We start from the raw sequence: 24,796 nt of genomic DNA, 5'->3' as shown, positions 1-24,796 counted from the left end.
TTTTGCACTTGTAATGATTTTCCTAGGCGGAGCAATATCCGGGTACCCCATCTTTATCGATTGTGACAAGGTCCCCTTGCGTATATCCCGAAAGTGCATGGGTTTGTCGAAGTAATAATACCGGGTGAGCGGGTATCGAATCCACAGGAAGTACGGAATAAAAATACTTACTTTGATCCTTAGCTATGTAAAAGATCAATGATGATGAGTGTGATAATGATTCAATTCTCAACAGTAAAAGCAACAAGTAAGAGAGAAAAAGTAAATAAGGGGGTAAGGCAATCGATAAAGATGTGGTACCTGGATAATGCTCCGCCTAGGATAATTGTTTCAATTACAAGAACCCTCTATTATGCTTCCTAATCAATGCAATGGTGAGTCATGAAAATCCTTAATTACATAGTCCCAAATCTAAGGTCAACTATGCCTAACTCTATACATGTCCCGGAGGAGAAATCGAACAATCTCAAGACCTCGCACTCGCATAGAGTTGCAATGAGCTCTAGTGATTCCAAGTGATAAATCTCTTCCTAATTATAGACCTAACCCTTTGGTCCAGGTGGAAGGTCCCTACCCACAATTGAGCCCTAGATACTAAGATCACCTCAACGCTTCACTTCGTTGCACGCGCAACTAAGCCCCAGCGGAAGTTCATCCCTTAGACCATTCACTCTATTATGTCCGAAAAAAACTCGAGGAACGGAGATAGAATCTATCACGCCGGAAGGGGAAAGGGGACGCTCCTGTACCTCTTGACTCACCCTCTCAACCCTCTCCAACCTAGCTTTTTCTAACGCTCATGGTGTGTCACTCACTCACAAGGTTACCAACAAGAACTCTCAACCCTAGTGTCTATCTGGGGGAAATGTTCATACAATCAAGCATTCAAGGTTGGAACTCACAATAAACATCAATTTGTTGAAAGCATAATAAAGAGGTTCAAAGAAACAAATACATCATAGGGTTAAGAATACCCGAGTACCCACTCGGGGTTTAGCTCTCCATGGAGCTAAGTACAATCAAAGAAATAGAATGTAAAAGCAATGAATCCATAAAGAAACCCCCTCGATAGTTGTGTCGATGGTCTTGTGGAAAGTCCTCTACTCGTCGTCCAAGGATTCCCTCGTCCGGTATAGGATACGCCTCGACAGAAGCTCCCCTACCAATCTTCTTCCTAAGGAATGATGATGTCGGAGCCATAGACCCTCTCCAAAACCTTGGCCAATACTCCTTGAAACACTAGCCGAAGTCCTCTCTCAAGTTGGGGAAAAGATGGAGAAAAGAATACTAAAATCGGGGCTGATTCGGCTTTAAATAGGGCTGGAATCGGGCGACTGCACGGGCGTGGATGCTTCACGCGCCCGTGGGGAATTTCCACACGGGCGTGGATAATTTCCACACGCCCGTGTGGATCCTCTGAACTCCTGTTTTCATGGCCGGCTATAAACAGTGCTACAACAGTACTTTCCACCGTGCCACTACAGTGCTCTGCTACAGTATTTGGCTTGAATTGCTTCCCGAATCCATACTTTCATTGGAGTAACGTAAATGGGCACACGTTCACGTCATGGATCACTTGCATCTTCAATAATAGGCACGTTGGTGAAGCTCTTGTTCTATGTGCATAAGTCGGAATGCTCAAGTGTGACTGCCGTTGCGCCCCTCCAAATGGATGTGCCAACTCGTAAGAGGAGGTTGGCACACACTCTAGCATCTCACATCGACCTATGTCTTTGCGTTTGAACCTTAGCAAGATTTCCTCCAAAATCGGTGCATTGTAATCCACATTGGCTTCTTTCCTTCATACTTGCCCTCACAACCCTACCTGCACGGTCCTGATCTCGGAAACCTCTGCCCGCACCGCTCCTAAAGCATTTTCAAGCCTCTCAAAACGATCATGGGGTTGAGATGATGTAACTGAACGTACGGGGGGTATGTTCTCCGCTACTAGAGGCGCCTCAGTCTCCATTGGTGCTGCCTAAGGCTCATCACCGTTATCCTCGAATGGTATATTCAGCACATAGACACCATTTGGATATTTACAGATCAAACCCATGAGTCTCATTATCTTGAACACCAGTGGTGCTGGTATAATTGTCTTCTCGGCTCTGCTGATTGCGTCTCGTAGGCCCATGCCCATAATGAGTCTAGTAATGTATGGACCCGAGAAAATGACACCTAGTCTGGGATACAGTCCTTGATGCTTCAAGTACTCCGCTAAAATGTGCCCCAGATAGACCGGCTCATTCCGCACCATAGAGTATAAGTGCAGAAGTTCTTTCTTGTTTATGACTCCCGTGCTATCACCGTGACCATTCACTGACCTGCTTATGATTGCGTGAAGATATCTATAACTAGGTCGTGATAAACATGAGGCCTTAGACACTCCTGGTTCATATCGACCCTTACCACATAATATTCTGTATGCCTCCATGGGCGATAAACCCGACATGTCAATTGGAAGACTCTCATACTCCTCATCGTATAAACCAAGTCTAGTAGAAAACTGTGTGACGCTCATACTATGATGTTGCCCAAAAGCTCTGAACTAAATAGTGCCGACACTATCAAAATGAGCATAAGAACGGTCGAACTCAAATGAAGCAAGCACCTCCAAAGTGAGTGAACGGATAGCAAGGTCATGAATATTCAATATTTTGTGCCAACTTCCGACCGATAATAGTTTCTCGACCTCATCAGCCATGTTATCTGCTAGTTGCAGATTCCTGTGTGACCCAACATCCGGGATTCGCGTCTGACCGAACTTAAGCTTCGTTTACCACTCAAGCCAAGCTCGATGCTCAGGATGTGCGAATTCCATGACTTCCGGCTCAGGGGCAGGCCCTCTAGGACGTTTAGTAATTGCCTTCTTCGATCTCGTGGCCATACCTGCATGTATTAGAAAAGAAATTCAATTAATTTCTGCAGGAAAATAATAGCACACGGTCATGCAGAAATTCCACACGCCCGTGTACTTTCACGGGGTGTGGAAAACGCACGGCCTTTGCAGCCGTTCACCCAGCTACACCCCCATCTAACTCCAAGATCTTCTAAAAAACAAATCATAACAATTTTAGCAAGAAACCGATGTGTATTATCCATTTAAATCGCATGTAATCAGCTAGACTCAAAGGAAGTCGAATACGAGAAGAAATAAGGTCTTACCGATGAGTTGAAGCAAAAATCCTCTACAATCCGCACAATGCACAATCAATCGACTCAGAGACAGCAAGAGGGGGTCAAAAGAATATCAGAAAATGTTCTGTGAGCGACCAAGGGTCAGCTGAGGAACAAAGCGTAACTATTGTATTGGGAGAGCAGAGAGTCTTTTAATTCCTAGAGATCCACACGGGCTTGCGGCATAGACCACGGCCGTGTGCCCTCAAGCGAAGATCTCATAGGGGCCGATGCACGCCCCTGTGGCTTCGCTGGATATTCGAGAAAAATACCAAGTGTTATACACGCCCATGTGGGAATTTCACACGGGCGTGGACAGTCACATGCCTGATCCACAGGGGCAGCTACATACCCCTATGTTTTCTCGGGATGGAGAGACTCCTCTGCAGGGTTTCACAAGGTCGCCCACAGGGGCGAGTCCACGCCCCTGTGTGTTCTCGGGGAAAACCGCCCAACTCTGTAGGAATTCACACGCTCGTGCGGAGATTATCCACGGTCATGTGATAGTCGCATGGTCGTATACAGGGGCGTGGACACGCCCCTGTGCCTTCTCTGGATGAGCTCACAGTGCAACCCCACGGGCGTGTGGAAATTCCACACGCTCGTCTGTTTTCTCTGGATGACTTAGAAAAATCTGCAAGCTCTGCAGAAAATTTCTGAACATGGTTACACATTCAAAGCCTGCCCTGTTATGCAAATTTTTACCAGTGAAAAATATGAAATAGACTTAGACGACCAAACTTCGCCTATTCCATATGAAAACACACGATGAATACTTAAGGACAACAAAAAATTTTCAACACAAGCATCTATAGTTCAAGACACCAACACTTAACAAATTATTCATACAAACAAACTAACAAGAGAATAAGAAAACAGTAAACACTTGGGTTGCCTCCCAAGAAGCGCATGTTTAACGTCACTAAGCTTGACGTACCTTGCCTTACCTCAAGAGGGTTCATGGAGGAAAAATACTTCTCTATTGTCACTGCAAGTCTCTCCGCCATAGTATGGTTTCAGCCTATGTCCATTCACCTTGAATGTGCCCTTCTTCGGATGGTTAATCTCAATGGCTCCATGGGTTGAAACTTCGGTTATGGTATACGGACCAAACCACCTTGATTTGAGTTTCCACGGAAATAAACGTAGACGAGAGTTGAACAGTAACGCCCGATCGCCTGCTTTAAAGTCCTTCGGCATCTTAATATGCTTATCATGCCACTTCCGAATTCTCTCCTTGTATATCCTTGCATTCTCATATGCCTTCATTCTCCATTCGTCTAACACGTTGAGATGTAACATTCGTTGCTCTCCAAATTTGCGCAAGTCGAAATTCATCACTTTAATTGCCCAATATGCTTTGTGCTCTAGTTCCATCGGTAAATGGCAAGATTTTCCATACACTAAATAATAGGGAGTGGTCCTTATTGGGGTTTTGTATGCTGTTCTATGAGCCCAAAGTGTGTCATCCAATCTTTCAGACCAATCTAGTTTCCCTTGTTCCACTGATTTGGTTAATATTCTCTTGAGCTCTCTATTTGTGACCTCCACTTGCCCACTTGTTTGCGGATGGTAAGGAGTAGCTAGACGATGATGAACCCCATAGCGTTTTAACACTTTCACCAGTTGTGTATTACAGAAATGGGTTCCCCGATCGCTGATGATAATTCGTGGAGTTCCAAAGCGAGTGAATAGCTTCTCCAAAAACATCACCACAGTTCGTGCATCAGTAGTTGGAAGAGCTTGGGCTTCCACCCACTTGGAAACATAGTCAACTGCCACCAAAATGTATTGATTTCCATTGGACTTTGAAAATGGTCCCATAAAATCAATTCCCCAAACATCAAATACCTCGCAAAATTGCATGGGATTTTGAGGCATCTCGTCCCTTTGAGATAAATTTCCAACCCTTTGACAACTATCACATCGTAAAACGAACTGATGAACATCTTTAAATAAGGTTGGCCAATAGAACCCAGTGGCTAAAACCTTCTCTGCAGTTCGACTTGAAGCATAATGCCCCCCCACTGGGCCTGAGTGACAATGCGCAATGGTGTTCCAACCTTCCTCCCTAGAAACGCACCTTCGCACCACCTGATCTGCACAAATACGGAACAGGTAAGGATCTTCCCAGAAAAAGTTCTTAAGGTCACTGAAAAATTTCTTCTTCTGCTGAAAGCTTAAATCCTCCTTCAATACCTGTCCTGAAAGATAATTCGCAAAATCTGCGAACCATGGAACATCTTTCGATTCTAATTCCTGTACTGCATACAAGTGCTCTACAGTGATAAAATCATTAATTTCTTTGCTTGCCGGTTCTTGCCCCTCACAATCTTCTAATCTCGACAAATGATCTGCAACCACATTCTCTGTCCCTTTTTTATCCTTTATTTCCATGTCAAATTCTTATAATAATAATATCCACCGAATCAATCTTGGCTTCGCATCTTCCTTGTTCATGAGATAACGGAGTGCAGAGTGATCTGTGAACACTGTGACATTAGATAGGATGAGATATGGTCTGAATTTATCAAAAGCAAACACCACTGCTAATAATTCCTTTTCAGTCTTTGTGTAGTTCTCTTGTGCACTTGTGAGAGTCTTGCTAGCGTAATAGATTGGTTGAAATTGCTTGCTTCTCCTCTGACCCCAAAACCGCTGATAAGTGCTTGTGCGATATGAATGCGAAGCGTTCATTCCTTATGTTGAGCATTACTATCCTCAGTTTTCTACATTAATATGTGTGTTTTATGTTACTTTTACGCAGGTAGGGTTGTGAGGCCGAGTATGAAGGAAATGGGCCAATGTGGATCATAATGCACCTATTTTAGAGGAGATCTTGTTAAGGTTCAAACGCGAATACATAGGTCAGGTGTGAGATGCTAGAGTGTGTGCCAACCTCCTCGCATTCGAGTGAGCACATCTATTTGGAGGGGCACAAAGGCAGTAACACTCGAGCATTCCGACTTATGCATCTAAGAACAAGAGCCCCGCCAATATGTACATCATTGAAGAAGCAAGTGATTCACGACGTGAACGTGTGCCTGTTTGCGTTACCCCGATGAAAGTATGGAATTTGGAAGTTAATCAGGTCGAAGACTGTAGAAGAGCACTGCAGCAATTTCTGTAGCAACACTGTTCACAGCCGGCCGAGAAAGCGAGAGAATCCACACGGGCGTGTGGAAATTATCCACGCCCGGTGTGGAAATTCCCGCACGGGCGTGTATCGTCCACGCCCGGTGGAGTTGCCCGATTCGACCCCTATTTAAAAGCGGTTTCAGTCCGATTTTTGGTATTCTTTTTCTCCATCTTTTCCCCAACTTGTGAGAGGACTTCGGCTAGGGTTTCAAGGGGTATTGGCCAAGGTTTTGGGGAAGTTCTATGGCTCCGACATCGTGATTCCATTAGGAAGAAGGTTGGTAGGGGAGCTTCGATCGAGGCGTATCCTATACCGGACGAAGGAATCTTTGGACGACGAGTAGAGGGCTCTCCACAAGACCATCGACACGACCATCGAGGGGGTTTCTTTATGGATTCATTGCTTTTACATTCGATTTCTTTGATTGTATTAAGCTCCATGGAGAGCTAAACCCCTAGTGGGTACTTGGATGATTGCGAACCCTAGGATGTATTCGTTTCATTGAACTTCTTTATTATGCTTTCAATAAATTGATGTTTATTGTGAGTTCCAACCTTGAATGCTTGATTGTATGAACATTTCCTCTAGAGTGACACTAGGGTTGAGAGTTCTTGTTGGTAACCTTGTGAGTGAGTGACACACCACTAGCGTTAGACAAAGCTAGGCTGGAGACGGTTGAGAAGGTGAGTCAAGAGGTATAGGAGCGTCCCCTTTCCCCTCCGACGTGATAGATTCTACCTCCGTTCCTCGAGTTCTTTGCGACCATAATGGAGTGAATGGTCTAAGGGATGAACCTCCGCTGGGGCCTAGTTGCGCGTGCAATGGAGTGAAACGTTGAGAGGATCTTAGTATCTAGGTCTTAATTGTGGCTAGGGACCTTCCATCTGGACCAAAGGGATAGGTCTATATTTAGGAAGAGATTTATCACTTGGAATCCCTAGAGCTCATTGCAACTCTATGCGAGTGCGAGGTGTTGAGATTGTTCGATTTCTTCTCCGGGACATGTATAGAGTTAGACATAGTTGACCTTAGATTTGGGACTATGTATGTAAGGATTTCCATGACTCACCATTGCATTAATTAGGAAGCATAATAGAGAGTTCTTGCACTTGTAGCGATCATCCTAGGTGAAGCATTATCCGAGTACCCCATTCTTTATCGATTGCCTTACCCTCTTCTTATTTTGGTCTTTCACTTGTTGTTTTTATTTTTGAGAATTGACTCAATTTCACACTTATCACTATTGATATTCCACATAGCTAAGAATCAAATTAAGTATTTTCACTCCCTACTCCCTGTGGATTCGACCCCGCTCACCCAGGATTATTACTTCGACAAACCCGTGCACTTGCGGGATATAAGCAAGGGGACCTTGTCAACCGCTCACTCTGCATAATCACTAGCATCACACATTACTTCGAACATCTCATCCCACTTCGGTGTTCTCAGAATTGGTGCTTGCACTAACTTTTCTTTCAGCGTGTTAAATGCATTCAGACAGTCATTTCCAAAATCAAAAGGGGTATCCTTCTCCAAGAGTATGGTTAACGGTTGGGAGATCTTCGAAAAGTCTTTAATGAACCTTCTGTAAAAACCTACATGACCCAAGAAACTGTGGATCCCTTTTACATTCATAGGCGGGGGAAGCTTTTCAATTATCTCAATCTTCGCCTTATCCACCTCCATACCTGCCTGGGAAATCTTATGTCCAAGGACAATGCCCTCTTGTACCATAAAATGACACTTCTCCCAGTTGAGGACGAGATTCGTCTCTTCACATCTCACTAAAACTCTTTCCAAATTATTTAAGCAAGCATCGAAAGATTCCCCGAATACTGAAAAATCATCCATAAAAACTTCCATAATATCTTCGAGAAAGTCATCAAAAACTGGCCGTCATGCAGCGTTGGAATGTTGCAGGAGCGTTACACAGCCCGAAAGACATTCTTCTGTAAGCAAAAGTACCATAAGGGCAAGTAAATGTGGTTTTCTCCTGATCTTCTGGAGCTATTGGAATTTGAAAGTATCCCGACATGCCATCAAGGAAACAGTAGAAATGATGCCCCGCTAGTCATTCCTCCTTTTTTTGGGACAACTTGGGTTGGACTCACCCACTTTCTATCTGATATGGGATAGATGATTCCGGCATCCAAAAGTTTTATTACTTCCGCCTTAACAACTTCTTTCATATTCGGGTTCAATCTTCGCTGAGGTTGGATTACAGATTTGTAGTCATCCTCTGTTAGGATCTTATGAGTGCAGAATGATGGGTTTATACCGCTAATATCGTAGATTTTCCATGCAATAGCTGATTTGTGCTTTTTCAACATGCTAACAAGCTTATCCTTCTGCTCCGCAGACAAGTTTGAAGCTACAATCACAGGGAGTTTAGAGTCCTCCATTAAGTATGCATATTCCAAGTGTGTTGGAAGAGTTTTAAGCTCAAGTTCTGGTGGTTCAACAATTGATGGGTGCAAGCCGCCCTCCTTTAATTTATCAATCTCCTCGAAATCATTTACCTCATGTTCGCAGTTATTCTCCTCCTCTTCTAACTGGGTTCCTATCTCTTTACAATCTGCAACAGATATCAACGTGTCCATTCCACATAATTCTACTTTTGGAATAGCAACCCCAACTGAAAAGAGTTCCTGCCTCTGGTCTTGATAGGAAGAATCAAACTGAGCAAGTATTCTTTCTACACTTTCCTCCAACTGGTCACGCATTGACGCCGACGTGGATTTCTCAAACTGCTTTATCACATTATCTAATTCACCATCTTGCCCTTAAATCCTGGCGATGTACTCTTTAACCGATTCTTCTACTGGTTGTTGAGTTGTACACTACTCATGGTGAGAAGAACACAACATGTCATGCTAAGCAATTGTTTGAACTTTCTGCTCCACGTGTTCAACCATTCTCGTGATAGTATCAAATGATTCAAACATGTTAATCATTTCCTTCAATAAAAAGAAGAAGGAAACGTCAGAACAATGATAGTATGAGAAGATAGGAAAAAGAAATCAGAGCGATAATAGAATAAGAAAATATGAAATATAATATATGGTGAAATAGCTAAGTAAACAAAGTGCAAAGTATCTTTAAACGCCTAGCTCCCCGGCAACGGTGCCAAAAACTTGACAAGGTCCCCTTGCATATATCCCGCAAATGCACGGGTTTGTCGAAGTAATAATCCCGGGTGAGCAGGTATCGAATCCACAGGGAGTAGGGAATAAAAATACTTAATTGGATTCTTAGCTATGTAAAAGACCAATGATGATGAGTGTGATAATGATTCAATTCTCAACAGTAAAAGCAACAAGTAAGAGAGCAAAAGTAAAGAAGGGGGTAAGGCAATCGATAAAGATGGGGTACCAGGATAATGCTCCGCCTAGGATAATTGTTTCAATTGCAAGAACCCTCTATTATGCTTCCTAATCAATGCAATGGTGAGTCGTGAAATTCCTTAATTACATAGTCCCAAATCTAAGGTCAACTATGCCTAACTCTATACATTTCCCGGAGGAGAAATTGAAAAATCTCAACACCTCGCACTCGCATAGAGTTGCAATGAGCTCTAGTGATTCCAAGTGATAAATCTCTTCCTAATTATAGACCTAACCCTTTGGTCCAGGTGGAAGGTCCCTAACCACAATTGAGCCCTAGATACTAAGATCACCTCAACGCTTCACTCCGTTGCACGTGCAACTAAGCCCCAGCGGAAGTTCATCCCTTAGACCATTCACTCTATTATGGCAGCAAAAAACTCGAGGAACGGAGATAGAATCTATCACGCCGGAAGAGGAAAGGGGACGCTCCTGTATCTCTCGACACACCCTCTCAACCCTCTCCAACCTAGCTTTTTCTAACGCTCATGGTGTGTCACTCACTCACAATGTTACCAACAAGAACTCTCAACCCTAGTGTCTCTCTAGGGGAAATGTTCATACAATCAAGCATTCAAGGTTGGAACTCACAATAAACATCAATTTGTTGAAAGCATAATAAAGAGTTTCAAAGAAACAAATACATCCTAGGGTTCACAATACCCGAGTACCCACTCGGGGTTTACCTCTCCATGGAGCTAAGTACAATCAAAGAAATAGAATGTAAAAGCAATGAATCCATAAAGAAACCCCCTCGATAGTTGTGTCGATGGTCTTGTGGAAAGTCCTCTACTCGTCATCCAAGGATTCCCTCGTCCGGTATAGGATACGCCTCGACAGAAGCTCCCCTACCAACCTTCTTCCTAAGGAATGACGATGTCGGAGCAGTAGAACCTCTCCAAAACCTTGGCCAACACCCCTCGAAACCCTAGCCGAAGCCTTCTCTCAAGTTGGGGAAAAGATGGAGAAAAGATTACTAAAATCGGGGCTGATTCGGCTTTAAATAGGGCTGGAATCGGGCGACTACACTGGTGTGGATCCTCTGAACTCCTGTTTTCTCGGTCGGCTGTGAACAGTGCTACTACAGTACTTCCCACAACGCTTCTACAGTGCTTTCCACCATTTTTCTCACATCGACCTATGTGTTCGCGTTTGAACTTTTGGAAGATTTCATCCAAAATCGGTGCATTGTAATCCACATTGGCTTCTTTCCTTCATACTTGGCCTCGCAACCCTACCTGCACGAAAGTAACATAAAAACACACATATTAGTGTAAAACCTAAGAAAAGTAATGCTCAATATAAGGAATGAACGCTTCGCATTCACATCGCACAAGCACTTATCAGATTGCCTTACCTTCTCCTTTACTTGTGCTCTCTTACTTGTTGCTTTTACTATTGAGAATTGAATCATTGTCACACATATCACTATTCATCTTCCACATAGCTAAGAAGCGAATTAAGCATTTTTGTTCCCTACTCCCTGTGGATACGATACCCGCTCATCCGGGATTATTACTTCGACAAAACCCGTGCACTTGCGAGATATACACAAGGGGATCTTGTCAAGTTTTTGCCACCGTTGCCTGGGAGTAGGCATTTAGAGATACTTTGCATTTTGTTTTCTTAGCTATTTTACCGTACATTCTATTTCATATCTTCTTGTTCTATCATCATTCTGATTTTTTTTCTTTCTTTTTGTTTGCAGCTCTAGGTTATGACCCGAGGGAACCCCTCAATATTAACTGAAGGAGATCCCAAGCTTGAACGTACACTTAGAAGAAAAAGGAAAGAGCCTATGCAAGAACAGTCTAATCAAGCTGATTTGGAAATGGAAGAATCTGAAAACATGGCAGAACAGAATGAGCAACGGAGAACATTATATGATTATGCCAGACCTTCAGTGCTGGGGAGACAATCGAGTATTCTGCGCCCCCCGATTACAGCTCAGAACTTCGAGCTGAAGCCGGCATTCATCCACATGTTACAGCAATCCGCACATTTCAATGGTTTGGCCGATGAGGATCCAAACAGTCATATAGAGAGTTTTCTTGAGGTGTGTGATACGCTGAAGATAAACAGGGTGACGGATGATGCCATCAAGTTGCAAGCCTTCCAATTTTCCCAAAAAGGGAGACCGAAGCAGTGGCGACACTCATTACCTAGAGCATCAATTACCACATGGGAGGAGATGGTAGAAGCTTTTCTTGCCCGTTATTTCCCTCCCGGAAAATCCACGAAGCTTAGGAATGAGATCTCATCCTTTGTTCAGTTGGAATTGGAGTCTCTATTTGAGACATGGGAAAGGTTCAAGGAGCTCATGAGAAAGTGCCCGTAACATGGATTTCCAGAGTGGATAATTATTCAGACCTTTTACAATGGTTTGAACTCGAGTACAAGGCAACTCTTGGATACGGCAGCAGGAGGTACCTTAGGTAGCAAGACCCTCGATGAGGCCCAACAGTTAATTGAAGAAATTGGGTTAAACAGGTACCAATGGAATGCTAGGGAGAAAAAAACGGTGGCCGGTCTCCATGAGATAGTTGCAGTAAGAAGTTAGATCTTCTAACTTAAAATAGAGTAGCGGCCGTGACAAATTGCAACGGGTGTGGTGGAGGACATGCTCCCTCTGATTGCCCGATCTCTAATGGTGATGTATCTTTAGTGGAGAACGTTGATTTTGTAGGTATTGGCATGAGACCTCAAGGAAACCCATATAGCAATACCTACAATCTGGGTTGGAAAAATCATCCCAATTTCTCATGGAGCAATCAGGGTCCACCAAAGGCCATGGGGCCACTGAGTTTCCAACCACAACAACAAGCCCAGCATGTGGAAAACAGAGTTTCAAGTTTGGAAACCCGAATGAATAATTTGGAGAAGGCCTTGAAAAGATTTGTGCAATCTGTAAATACAAGGTTTGAATCAGTTAAGGCAACACTTCGCAACCACATAGGCTCTTTACATACCCTTGAAAATCAGGTGGGGCAAATTGCGAAGTCTCTCTCTGAAAGGCCACATGGAAACTTGCCGAACAATACAGAGACCAACCCTAGAGAGCAGGTGAAGGCGATCACTTTGAGAAGTGGTTGTGAGGTTGAAGGTAAGCTTCCGAGTGAGATGCCAAAAGAACACTCACCCGCGGTTATAGAGGTAGAAGAGGGAACAAGCAAAGGAAAGGAGGTGGCACCCCCACCTTTCAACCCAAGAATCCCTTATCCCTCTAGATTGAAGAATGACCAAGGGGATGAATAGTACAAAAAGTTCCTGAGTTTGTTCAAGCAACTCCACATCAATATTGGTTTTGTTGAGGCATTGGCCCAAATGCCTAAGTATGCGAAGTTCTTGAAAGACTTGTTGACCAACAAGAGGAAGTTGGAGGAGAGTGCTTCGGTGATTCTAGATGCTTCATGTTCGGCGTTGTTGTAAAGGAACATGCCGAACAAGAAGAAAGACCCGGGAAGCTTCATTATTCCATATAGCATTAGCAATATGGGTGAAGAAATGGCATTGGTGGACTCAGGGGCCAGTATCAACGTCATGCCATACACCTTCTTCCGAAAGTTAGGCTTGGGTGAGCCTAGGCCCACTCGGATGACTTTGCAATTGGCGGACCGAACGGTGAGACATCTGAGGGGTATCATCGAAGATGTACTTGTCAAGGTGGACAAGTATATATTTCCTATAAACTTTGTGGTACTAGATGTTGATGAGGATGCGGATGTACCCTTGATACTTGGGAGGCCGTTCTTGCGGACTTTGAAGGCATTGATTGACATGGACAGCGGAGAGCTAACTTTGAGAGTTGGATATGACAAACTCACATACCGCCTTGCTGAAGCCATGCGGCATTCTCTTGATTTTGATGACACTTTATATTTTGTAGACACTACTGATGAGATTGTTGATGAATACATGCAGGAAATGTTCAATCCGGACCCGTACGAGGGTTTGTTCGACCAAGAGGAGGATTATGAAGAAGTAATGAAGTAATGATGCTTGGTTCGACGGAAGAAGTACCATCTATCCCGGGGATCTTGAAGAAGGTGCTTTGGAAAATGAAGAGGGCTAGGAGACGACACCGGAAACGCTCCAAGGCTGTTGGAGACGTACGTGAACCGAAGAAGTTGGTTGAACCATTGCTAGGTGGCGCCAAGCCCGATAATACACCCTCTACCTTTAAGAGATTGTCCTCATCATGCTTCCAAGTCATGGGTAAGAGGGCAACATTCATCTATGAGCCCCCGTGAGGTAACACAATGTTCTTCAAGCTTAGTGACGTTAAACAAGCGCTTCTTGGGAGGCAACCCAAGTGTTTCCTGTTTTTCTTAGTCGAATAATGTAGTATTTTGCATGAATAAATGTTTGAGTGTTGGTGTCTTGATTTTTAGATGCTTGTGCTGCGATTTTATTTTAGGATTTGAGGATTCATCGTGTGTTTTTATGTGGATTTTGCTAAGTTGGGTCGGTTGAGCTTTATTTCATGCTTTTCACTGGGAAAACTTGCATAATAGGGCAGGCTCTGAGTGTGTAGACATGTTCAGAAAATTTCTGCAGAGCCTGCAAATTTTTCTAAGACATTCAGAGAAAACGCACTGGCGTGTGGTATTTCCGCACGCCCCTGGATTTGCACTGCGAGCTCATCCAGAGAAAGCGCAGGGGCGTGCGGCTGCCCTTGTGAACGACCTTGCGAATATCGCATGCCCGTGGGTAATTTCCGCACGGGCGTGTGATTTCCTGTAGAGTTTGGCAGATTATCCCAAGAAGGCACAGGGGCGTGTGTTTGCCCCTGTGAATTGGACCTATGAATGTCCACGCCCGTGTGCCATTTCCGGACCAGCGTGCGGAACACTTAGGAATTTTCTAGGATGTCTAGGGAAGCCTCAGGGGAATACGGCTACCCCTGTTGGTGGGGCACACCGGCATGGGTATTTTGTGCACGCTCGTGCAAGAGCGTTCAGAGTCAGTGGGTGTATTTCCCGAGAACGCATAGGGGCATGCAACTGCCCCTGTGCGGTTCTTTTATGGAGGTGCACAGGTGTGGGTAATTTCCGCACGCCCATGCGGATCTATAGAACACCAAGAGGCGCGATGTCTTTTTAAAGAATAGCCTTTCCTCTTCTTCTGCACATCCTCCATTCATCTGAGAGAATTCTCACATCATTTCCTGACCCCTGAGCGCTGATTTGGTAGGATTTTTACGAGGTTTTCCTGCCGAATCTAAATTCTCTCATCTCAACTCGTCGGTATGACCTATTCTTGATTTTCTTTGTCAATTCATGATTTTCTTCGATGAATCTAGTTAATAATGCTTCGTTTCTTCAATTAGAATGATTATTCATGTTTAGAACAATTTAGAAGTAATTGTACGTTGTATTTTTGGATTTTTGAGGCGCGGCTGTGCGATTTTCACGCCCCGTGGATCCACACAGGCGTGCGGAAATTCCGCATGACCGTGTGGATTTCCGCATGACCGATTAACTTGTTTGATCGATTTCCTTTCAAATTTTGCAGATTATAGCACCTCGGTCGAAGAAGCAAGCTGATAAGCGGCCGCGTGAGCCATCTCTCAAACCCGAGAGTATGAGTTTTACCATTCATGAGCATTAGGTGAGGTTCGAGAGGTTATCTAGCCTCAGATTTGGCCAGACCAGAATCCCTTACGTTAGCACACTCAGGAAGATTCAGTTGGGACCGTTTACTATCAATCAAAGACCCGACCATCCGCATACTAACTCTCGAGGTGTTAGCCTCGTTCGAGTTTGATCGCTCATACTCCAGTTTCGGAAACATTGGTACTATTCAGTTCAGAGCCCTCGGACAACATCATAGCTTATACTGAGACAGAGGAGTATGAGTAGCGTGCGTACACCGCATTATGTGGGCAGGGGCAGTATGAGCCTTGTGTTTTGAAAGCCAGTTACCTTTCTTGCTCTAGCTACAGATACATTCATGCTATTCTGAGTAGCTACAGATACATTCATGCTTTAGGAGTGATACAGACAGAGGTCGTTCAGGCCCGAGCAGAGATTACAGAGATCAAGTCCACGCAGGCTACTCAGTACATAGTGTTCATGGCACGTTTCGACGCATTACAGCAGATCTTAGAGCGAAACGTCATCTCATCATTTGTCTTGCGACCAAGGACTCCTCAGGCCCCTTCCGCATCTCCAGCATCTTCCCCATCACCTATACCAGCACCGGTGGACCTACCATGACTTCCTCACCACCAGCAGCAGTAGAGGACCCACAGCGCGACACCGACATTTGATTTTATTTCCATTTCTTTACTTTTATGCACTCTTTTTTGGACTTGTTCACTCAGAAAGGACTCTCCTTCTGAGTTATTTTCATTTTGTTGTCTTGAGTTGTATTCATTGCTCTATCTTTTATATAGTCGAGTTGTTTTGTTTTTGTTGAGCTTCACTGAACCCCCTCGTGTATGCGTGCAGATGGTCTTATCATTTTGGGAATTGAGACTTTGTCATGGGCACGGCCAAGGTGCTTCGGCACTCGGCCGTGTAAGCTTCACAACCCGTTGGAACACTACTACCAAGGATTTAGCTTCATCAAACGCGACACTAGGAATCAGGGGAGTATTGTTTTGATTGCTTCTCCCACATATATTCTTGATTGATATATGAGTGAGCTAGCATGTGTACATTGGGGACAATTTACAACTTAAGTGTGTGTGGGGAGGGTGGGGGAGTTTAGAAGAATTTTTCAACATTGAATGTTTTCATGCTCTAGTTTTATTTGAATTTCTAGGAATTTTTTCTCGATTTACATTCGTTGCACTACTCACTGCTTAAACTCTTTTGGAAACTCATGTTCGATGTTAAAAAGACTAGTTATAGTTGTTTCTTGTGTTTAATTCTGAAAAAAAAAATGAAAATGAAAAGAAGGAACAAAATAGTTTTCTTGTTTATTTTGCATTTTGGGTGGAAAGAGCTACCACCTATGAAGTATGAAGCTACTCTCATAAGTCGGATACTAGTTATGCCCTAATGAGAGAAAGAGCTATCTCATATGATGAGTGAAAACTACCACTCTAGTAGAAAGAGCTACCACCTTGAAAGTGTGAAAACCACCTTTGAGGCTGCTTGGGAAAGGGCAACCTTAGAGAATGTGTGAAGCTACTACCGTCTTTGAAATTGGTGTTGCTTTCTTGTTGTAGATAAATAAGTACTTAGAGATTTGAGTAGTATACTTTGGGTTGACTTGAATGAGTCCACACACTTTCACGATTTCGGGTTTGTTGATTCATGTTTTTAGCTAGAGCTTTGATTTTTCATGTTTAGTGTTGAAATTTCCCTTACTTGTAGAATTCTCTCTTTGTATACTTTGGTGAACCTAAGGCTAAGCACTTCCAATATTTCCTTCATCTATGCACAAAATGTTTAATTTTTGCTTGAGGACAAGCAAAAGCTTAAGTGTGGGGGAGTTAGATAAGTGCTTGTGCGATATGAATGCGAAGCATTCTTTCTTAATGTTAAGCATTACCTTTCTCGGGTTATTATACTAATATGTGTGTTTTTATGTTACTTTTATGCAGGTAGGGTTGTGAGGCCGATTATGAAGGAAAGAAGCCAATGTGGATCATAATGCACCGATTTTGGAGTAAATCTTGTTAAGGTTCAAACGCGAAGACATAGGTCAGTGTGAGATGCTAGAGTGTGTGCCAACCTCCTTGTATTTGAGTTAGCACAACCATTTGGAGGGGTACAAGGGCAGTCATACTCAAGCATTCTGACTTATGCATATAGAACCAGATCTTCACCAACTTTTCCATCATTGAAGAAGCAAAGCGATCCATGACATGAACATGTGCCCGTTTGCATTACCTCGATGAAAGTATGGATTCAAGAAGTATTTTCAGGCAGGATACTGTAGCAAGACTGTTCACAGCTGGCCGAGAAAATTGCAGAACAGAGAATCCACACGGGCATGTGGAAATTCCACACGCCCATGTGAAAAATCCAGAGGGACGTCCACAGGGGCGTGTGGATCCCCGATTCCAGCCCTATTAAAGCCGATTCAGCCCCAATTTCAGTATTCTTTTCTCCATCTTTTCCACAACTTGAGAGAGGGTTTCGGCTAGGGTTTTGGAGAGGTTCTACGGCTCCGACATCGTTATCTCTTTAGAAGAAGGTTGGTAGGGAAGCTTCCGTCGAGGCATATCCTATACCTGACAAGGATATCTTTGGACAACGAGTAGAGGAATTTCCACAAGATCATCGACACGACTATCGAGGACATTTTCTATGGATTCATTGCTTTTACATTCTATTTCTTATATTGTACTTGGGTATTTGTGAACCCTAGGATGTATTCATTTCTTTAAATCTCTTTATTATGCTTTCAATTAATTGATGTTTATTGTGAGTTCCAACTTTGAATGCTTGATTGTGTGAATACTCCCCTAGAGTGACACTAGGGTTGAGAGTTCTTGTTGGTAACCTTGTGAGTGAGTGACACACCACGAGTGTTAGACAGAGCTAGGTTGGAGAGGGTTGAGAGGGTGAGTCGAGAGGTACAGGAGCGTCCCTATTCCCCTCCGATGTGTTAAATTCTACCTCCGCTCCTCGAGTTCTTTGCAGCCACAATAGAGTGAATGGTCTAAGGGATGACCTTCCGCTGGGGCTTAGTTGCGGGTGCAACGGAGTGAAGCATAGAAGTGATCTTAGTATCTAGGGATTAATTCTGGTTAGGGACCTTCCACCTGTACCAATTGGTCAGGTCTACAATTAGGAAGAGATTTATCACTTGGAATCCCTGGAACTTATTGCACTTCCATGCGAGTGCGAGGTTGAGAGCTTATTCAATCTCTCCTCCGGGACATGTATAGAGTTAGGCATAGTTGACCTTAGATTTGGGACTATGTAATTAAGGATTTCCACGACTCACTTGCATTGATTAGGAAGCATAATAGAGGGTTCTTACACTTGAAATGATTGTCCTAGGCGGAGTAATATCCGGGTATCTCATCTTTATCGATTGCCTTATCTTCTCCTTTACATGTGCTCTCTTACTTGCTGTTTTTAATTTTGAGAATTGAATCATTGTCACACATATCACTATTCATCTTCCACATAGCTAAGATGCAAATTAAGCGTTTTTATTCCCTACTCCCTATGGATACGATACCCGCTCATCCGGGATTATTAATTCGATAAACCCGTGCACTTCCAGGATATACGAAAGGGGATCTTGTCATCCTACCTCTATTTCCTCGAGTTCTTTGCGGTCATAGTAGAGTGAATAGCCTAAAGGATAACCTTCTGCTGGGACTTAGTTGAAGAGGCAACGAAGTGAAGCGTTGAAGTGATTGTAGCACCTAGGGCTTAATTGTGGCTAGGGACCTTCTGCTTGGACCAGAAGGGTTAGGTCTATATCTAGGAAGAAGATTTATCACTTGGAATCCCTAGAACTCATTGCAATTCTATACAAGTGCGAGGTTCAGAGGTTATTCAATTTCTCCTACGGGACATGTGTAGAGTTAGGCATGGTTGACCTTAGATTTGGAACCATGTATTAAAGGATCTCCACGACTCATTAATGCATTAGTTAGAAAGCATAATAGAGGGTTTTGCACTTGAAATGATTGTCTAGGCGAAACAATATCTGGGTACCCCATTTATATCGATTGCCTTACCTTCTCCTTTACTTGTGCTCTCTTTCTTATTTCTTTTACTTTTGTTACTTTATATCTTGTCACACAAATCACTATTCATCTTTCATTTAGTAAAGAAATAATTTAAGTGTTTTTATTCCCTACTCCCTGTGGATATGATACCCACTCATCTGGGATTTTTGCTTCATCTTCATCAACTTCTTCCTCGGATTCACATCCAACAAATTCTTTTGTGAATGCCATTGAAAAAGATGAAGGAGTTTCTTCCGACTGAAATTTAGCCTCATTCCCAAAGGACATAAATGCAGACTTTTCAAAGCATTCCAACAATATTGACAATTCAGAACCTTGATATTGCGTTCCACTCTCTTCACTCATCATATGTGGCTCAACTATCCGTAGACTCAACCCCTCATCATGTTGCTTACCCGAATCAAATTCTGCCACAAATTGTTCCATTTTCCTCTCATTTGATACCATCCTATCCTTCAATGTCTCCATAATTGATGCTTCATTCAACATGATCCATAAATGGAAAAGAAAACAGAAATGACTGTTCGCCCAGTAAAAATAGGAAAAGAAATGAATGATAGAATGAAAAGAGCGGCGAAAGAGATAAATACGAACTGGAAATAGAGAATGAAAATGTGAATGACTAAAGTAACCAAGTCCCAGCGTTCCTAATATCCCATCCCTGCCAACGGCGCCAAAAACTTGACACGTCCGAATATGCGTGTAAACCGTGAGTGGGTAGTCTAATACACAGGGAACAGAAGTATTAGTATTAACCAATTCTTAGTTATCTAGTCGAAATCAATGGATGTGATGAAATGAACTAATTGCAAGAGAATTAATAAGCAAGCAAACGAGCAAGAAAACAAGTAAAGGAGATCTCAATCAATAAAGATGAGGTACCCGGGCAATGCTCCACCTAGGATCTAACATGAAGCTCATGATTCACTAAATGCTTCTAAACCGAGTCTAACGAGTCGAGGTAATCCAAGAACTACCGGCCCTTGCTTCCAAGCCACCGGTACTAGTCCCCTACAAGGTCCCAGCGGAGAAATCGCTCAATCTCAACACCTCACACCCCATATGACCGCAATACGCTCTAGGGACACGTAAGAGTGAAACTGATTCCTAAGGATAGATCCAACCCTAATTCCCGGCGAAGGATCTCTAACCCCCTACAAGGTCCCGGTGGAGAAATTTCTCAATCTCACGCCTCACACCAAATATGGTTGCATAGAGTTTAGGGAATACGGAGATAGGAAATACTCAATCGGAAGTGAGAGGGGACACTCCACTATCTCATGACTCACCCTCTCAACCCTCTTTAACTTTGGCGTTCTAACTCTAATAGAGACCTCTCTCACATCAAAGTAACAAATCATGCAAATCCAATCAACCACAAGGATTAATTAAACAAGCAAGCAATGGGAATACAAGGTTAAAACTCAAATCAACTCGAATTAATAGAAACATAAAGCAAATCATTACAAAAACATAAATCCTAGGGATCACATGGCCAAATACCAACTAAGGTTTAGCCCTCCATGGAGCAAGTTACAAAACAATGATTATTACAATGAAAAGCAATGAAAACCATGAAATAAAACCCCCTTAAATTCGTGATGATGGCCTTGATGGGTCGCCTAACATCTTAAAGAATCCTTCTCCGAAGCTAGGTCGCCGAAGGCTCCCTCTTTGCTATGATGGAGAGAAGATCGATCAAAGTTGGTGGTGGACGCACCCCAATATCGCCAAATACCTCGTCCAAAATCGTAGCCGCCTTGCCTTCAAAGTGCTCGCGAAAACCCTCGCCAAAAGTCTCTCAAAAATAGGGCAAACGGCCTATTTAAAGCCCAAAACCGTGCCTGTCACGTGCCCCTCACGCGCCCGTGTGGATTTTCCACGCGGCCGCGTGGGCTGCAGGAATTTCCACGCGGGCGTGTGGAATTTCCGCGTAGGCACGTGAACAGTAATTTTGCTGCAATACTGCTACAGTAACATTTCTGCAATACTTTCCACAAAACACAAACCAAACACTCTTCTCTTGAGGCCACATGTCCGGGCACACGTCCATGTGGTAGGCTATAGAACTTTTCTTAATCGACATATCTTTGAGAGGTCTTGCAATCTTCACAAAGAGAAAGAACATGAAGATGTGGTTGCCTTTGTGCCCTTCCAACTAGTGAATTGACTTGAATCTTCTTGGAAGTTGGCACACATCTCCATGTTTATGAACTGCTCTCTTGTCTTGGTCCTTGAATTGAACAAGAACTCCCAACATTGTGTCTTTATAGCCTATCTTTGCTTCCTTTTTACTCTTCAAGTCATTCACAACCTATATGCATAAAAGAACATCAAATACACAATATGAGACATAAACAATGGTAAAATTGGTGCTCAATGTATGTAAAACATATATAAAAATATGTCTACTCAAACACTTATCATTTTCTTTTGTCATGTCTTACTTTTTCTTGCAAGGATTTTAAATGATGATTGACCTAGTCGTTGCTATATATTTGTAGGTCGAAGCTCTCAGTAAAAAGGTTGATAGAATTGTTACTTCATGACAACGAAACATTCCATGTTACAACATTTATCATCCAATTGAAGTGGCCTACCCAAACTTATTATGGAATAATGGTGAACAACATTGGGAGACACCTCCAGAGAAATGTTAAAGGGGTGAGATACTCGGCGAGGATGCACTACAGTTACAAAGAGTATTAGCTAACTTTATTGAAGCATCCGATGTCTCCATCCAAAATATGGAGACCACACAAAGATGTCATGAAGCCTCCTATAAAAACCTTGAGCATCAATTAGGAGGGATACTTGACATACTCTCCAAGGAACAACAAGTATTTGAGCAAGCAAGTCAAGTTCCTTGTAGGGAAAATGTGGTAGGGAATGACAATGAAGAAGTGGGACGGAACGAGTATGATATTGTCGAGATTGAGAGGATACATGAAGAACCGTTCATTTAATGTGATGATTGTTTGAGTAGACAGTATGTTTGTAATCAAGAAATGATGCAAGGAGAGTTGGCAAAGACAGATTATTTCCAAGTTGAAATTGAAGAAGAAGCAACTCCTAAGGTAATGGAACACACATCTCTCTTTGGGATTGATCAATTCATAAATTGCAAGAAAGATATTTTGGGTTTGGAAGAAGACATGGGCAGGAGATTGAAGCCATCCAATGACCTACCTGTGCTAAGCTTGGACAATTCCCAACCCAAATTGTTTCTTTGGAGGCCAAAGATAAGATGGTTGGACTCTCCAACAAATATTCCACCCCGGCAAGCAAATTTTTGGTTTAAGGGAAGTAGCTATGTAATGTCTAGTCGGGAGGAACATACTCTTTTCAAGCCTCCATAAGGTAAAGAAGAGGTACATCAAGCTTAGTGACATAAAACAAGCGCTTCTTGGGAGGCAACCCAAGTATCTACTGTTTTCTAGTGTCTAGTTTAGTGCTTGCATGAATAAGAGCTTGAGTGTTGGTGTTTTGATTCTTATATGCCACTGCTATGTTTTTCTTATGCACCGTTGGTGTTATCTTGTGCTTTCATGTGTTTTGGTGAAGTTTTGGTCTTTTGAGCTATTTCTCATGTTTTTCACTGGTAAAACTTGCATATTAGGGCAAGCTCTGAGTATGTAAACATGTTCAGAGATTTTCTGCAGAGCCTACAGGTTTTTCTAAGGCATTCAATGAAAACGCACGGGCGTGTGGAATTTCCACACGCCCATGTATATGTATTGCGAGCTCAACCAGAGAAGGCACAGGGACGTGTGGCTGCCCCTGTGAACGACCATGCGACTGTCACACGCCCGTGGGTAATTGCCGCACGGGCGTGTGAATTCTTGCAGAGCTGGGCGGATTATCCCTAGAGCACATAGGGGCGTGGACTCGCCCCTGTGGGCGACCTTGTGAACCACACACCGGCGTGGGTAATTTCCACACCCCGTGCGAATCTCTACAGAGGAGCTCTCTCCATCCCGAGAAGACACAGGGGCGTGCGTTTGCCCCTGTGAGTTGGGCCTGGGAATGTCCACGCCCGTGTGGAATTTTCGCACGAGCGTGGGTCTTAGAGATTTTTCTTGGTTGCATGGAGAGTCCACAGGGTGTGCGTCTGCCCCTGTGGGTCTGGAACACAGGGCGTAGGTAATTTTCATATGCCCGTGTGGATGTAGAGAAATGCTTGAACCGCAGAGTTTCTTTAAAATCTGTTCGGTTTTCTTCATCTTTTCACCCTCAAACGTTTTGAGAACACATTCTTACTCTCTCCTGACCTCTCACCATCGTTTTAGAGGGTTGTTAATTGAGTTTTCCGGCCGTTTTCTAGTTTTTCATTCTCATTTTGTCGGTAAGCTTCTCTTTCTCTTTTCTTTGCCAATCTTCATTTATTTTGCAGCACCGGCATCATTTTCACCAGCAGCGGAAACAGATGCACTAGCTATTGACACCGACACTTGAGGCGTCTTTACCTTCTTTGTTCTTATTTTTTGCATTTTATTTATGCATTTTATTTTAGACTTGTATACTCAGAAAGGACTCTCCTTCTGAGTTATTTTCATTTTATTTTTTGCATTTTATTTATGCATTTTATTTTAGACTTGTATACTCAGAAAGGACTCTCCTTCTGAGTTATTTTCATTTTATTATCTCGAGTTGTATTCATTGTCTATCTTTTATATATACTCAAGTTATTTTTGTTTTTCTTGAGCTTCACTGAACACCCTCGTGTATGCGTGCAGATGGTCTTGTCATCATGGGAATTGAGACTCTGCCATGGGCACGGCCATGGTGTTTCGGCACTTGCCCGTGTGAGCTTCACAACCCGTCGGAACATTACACCCAAGGATTTAGCTTCATCAAACGCAACACTAGGAGTTAAGGGAGTATTGTTTTGATTGCTTCTCCCACATATATTCTTCATTGATATACATTATGAGTGAGCTTGCATGTATACATTGGGGACAATGTACAACTTAAGTGTGGAGGGGAGTTTCCATAGTGCACACATCCTTTTTATTGTTCTTGATTGATATACATGCTCACATAGCTAATGGCGGTTCACCTTAGTTGCACTGATTGTATTCTTGAGTTTAGGAGAATTTTTAACATTGAATGTTTTCATGCTCTATTTTTTCTTGAATGTCTAGGAATTTTTGCCCGATTTATACTTGTTACACTACTCACTTATTAAACTCTTTTGGAAACTCAAGTTTGATGTTAAAGGGACTAGTTATAGTTGTTTCTTGTGTTGAATTCCAAAAAAAAAAAATTAATGATGAAAAGAAGGAACAAAATAGTTATCTTGTTTGTTTTGCATTTTGGGTGGAAAAAGCTACCACCTATGTCGTATGAAGCTACTCTCATAAGTCGGATACTAGTTATGCCCTAATGAGAGAAAGAGCTATCTCATAAGGTGAGTGAAAGCTACCACTC

General features: G+C 43.0%; 1 non-coding gene across 1 annotated transcript; it reads right to left on the bottom strand.

The window, feature by feature from the left end:
- Nucleotides 1–11,938: 11,938 nt before the first annotated feature.
- LOC120271177 lies at nt 11,939–12,045 on the bottom strand. Its single transcript, XR_005539799.1, has one exon. It is a non-coding gene; the product is annotated as a small nucleolar RNA R71 (small nucleolar RNA).
- Between the last annotated feature and the right edge of the window lie 12,751 nt (nt 12,046–24,796).

The sequence above is a fragment of the Dioscorea cayenensis genome, chromosome 10 (assembly GCF_009730915.1).
Source record: "Dioscorea cayenensis subsp. rotundata cultivar TDr96_F1 chromosome 10, TDr96_F1_v2_PseudoChromosome.rev07_lg8_w22 25.fasta, whole genome shotgun sequence".
In the NCBI taxonomy this organism is placed as follows: domain Eukaryota; kingdom Viridiplantae; phylum Streptophyta; class Magnoliopsida; order Dioscoreales; family Dioscoreaceae; genus Dioscorea; species Dioscorea cayenensis.
This window is presented reverse-complemented; position numbering and strand designations above follow the sequence as displayed.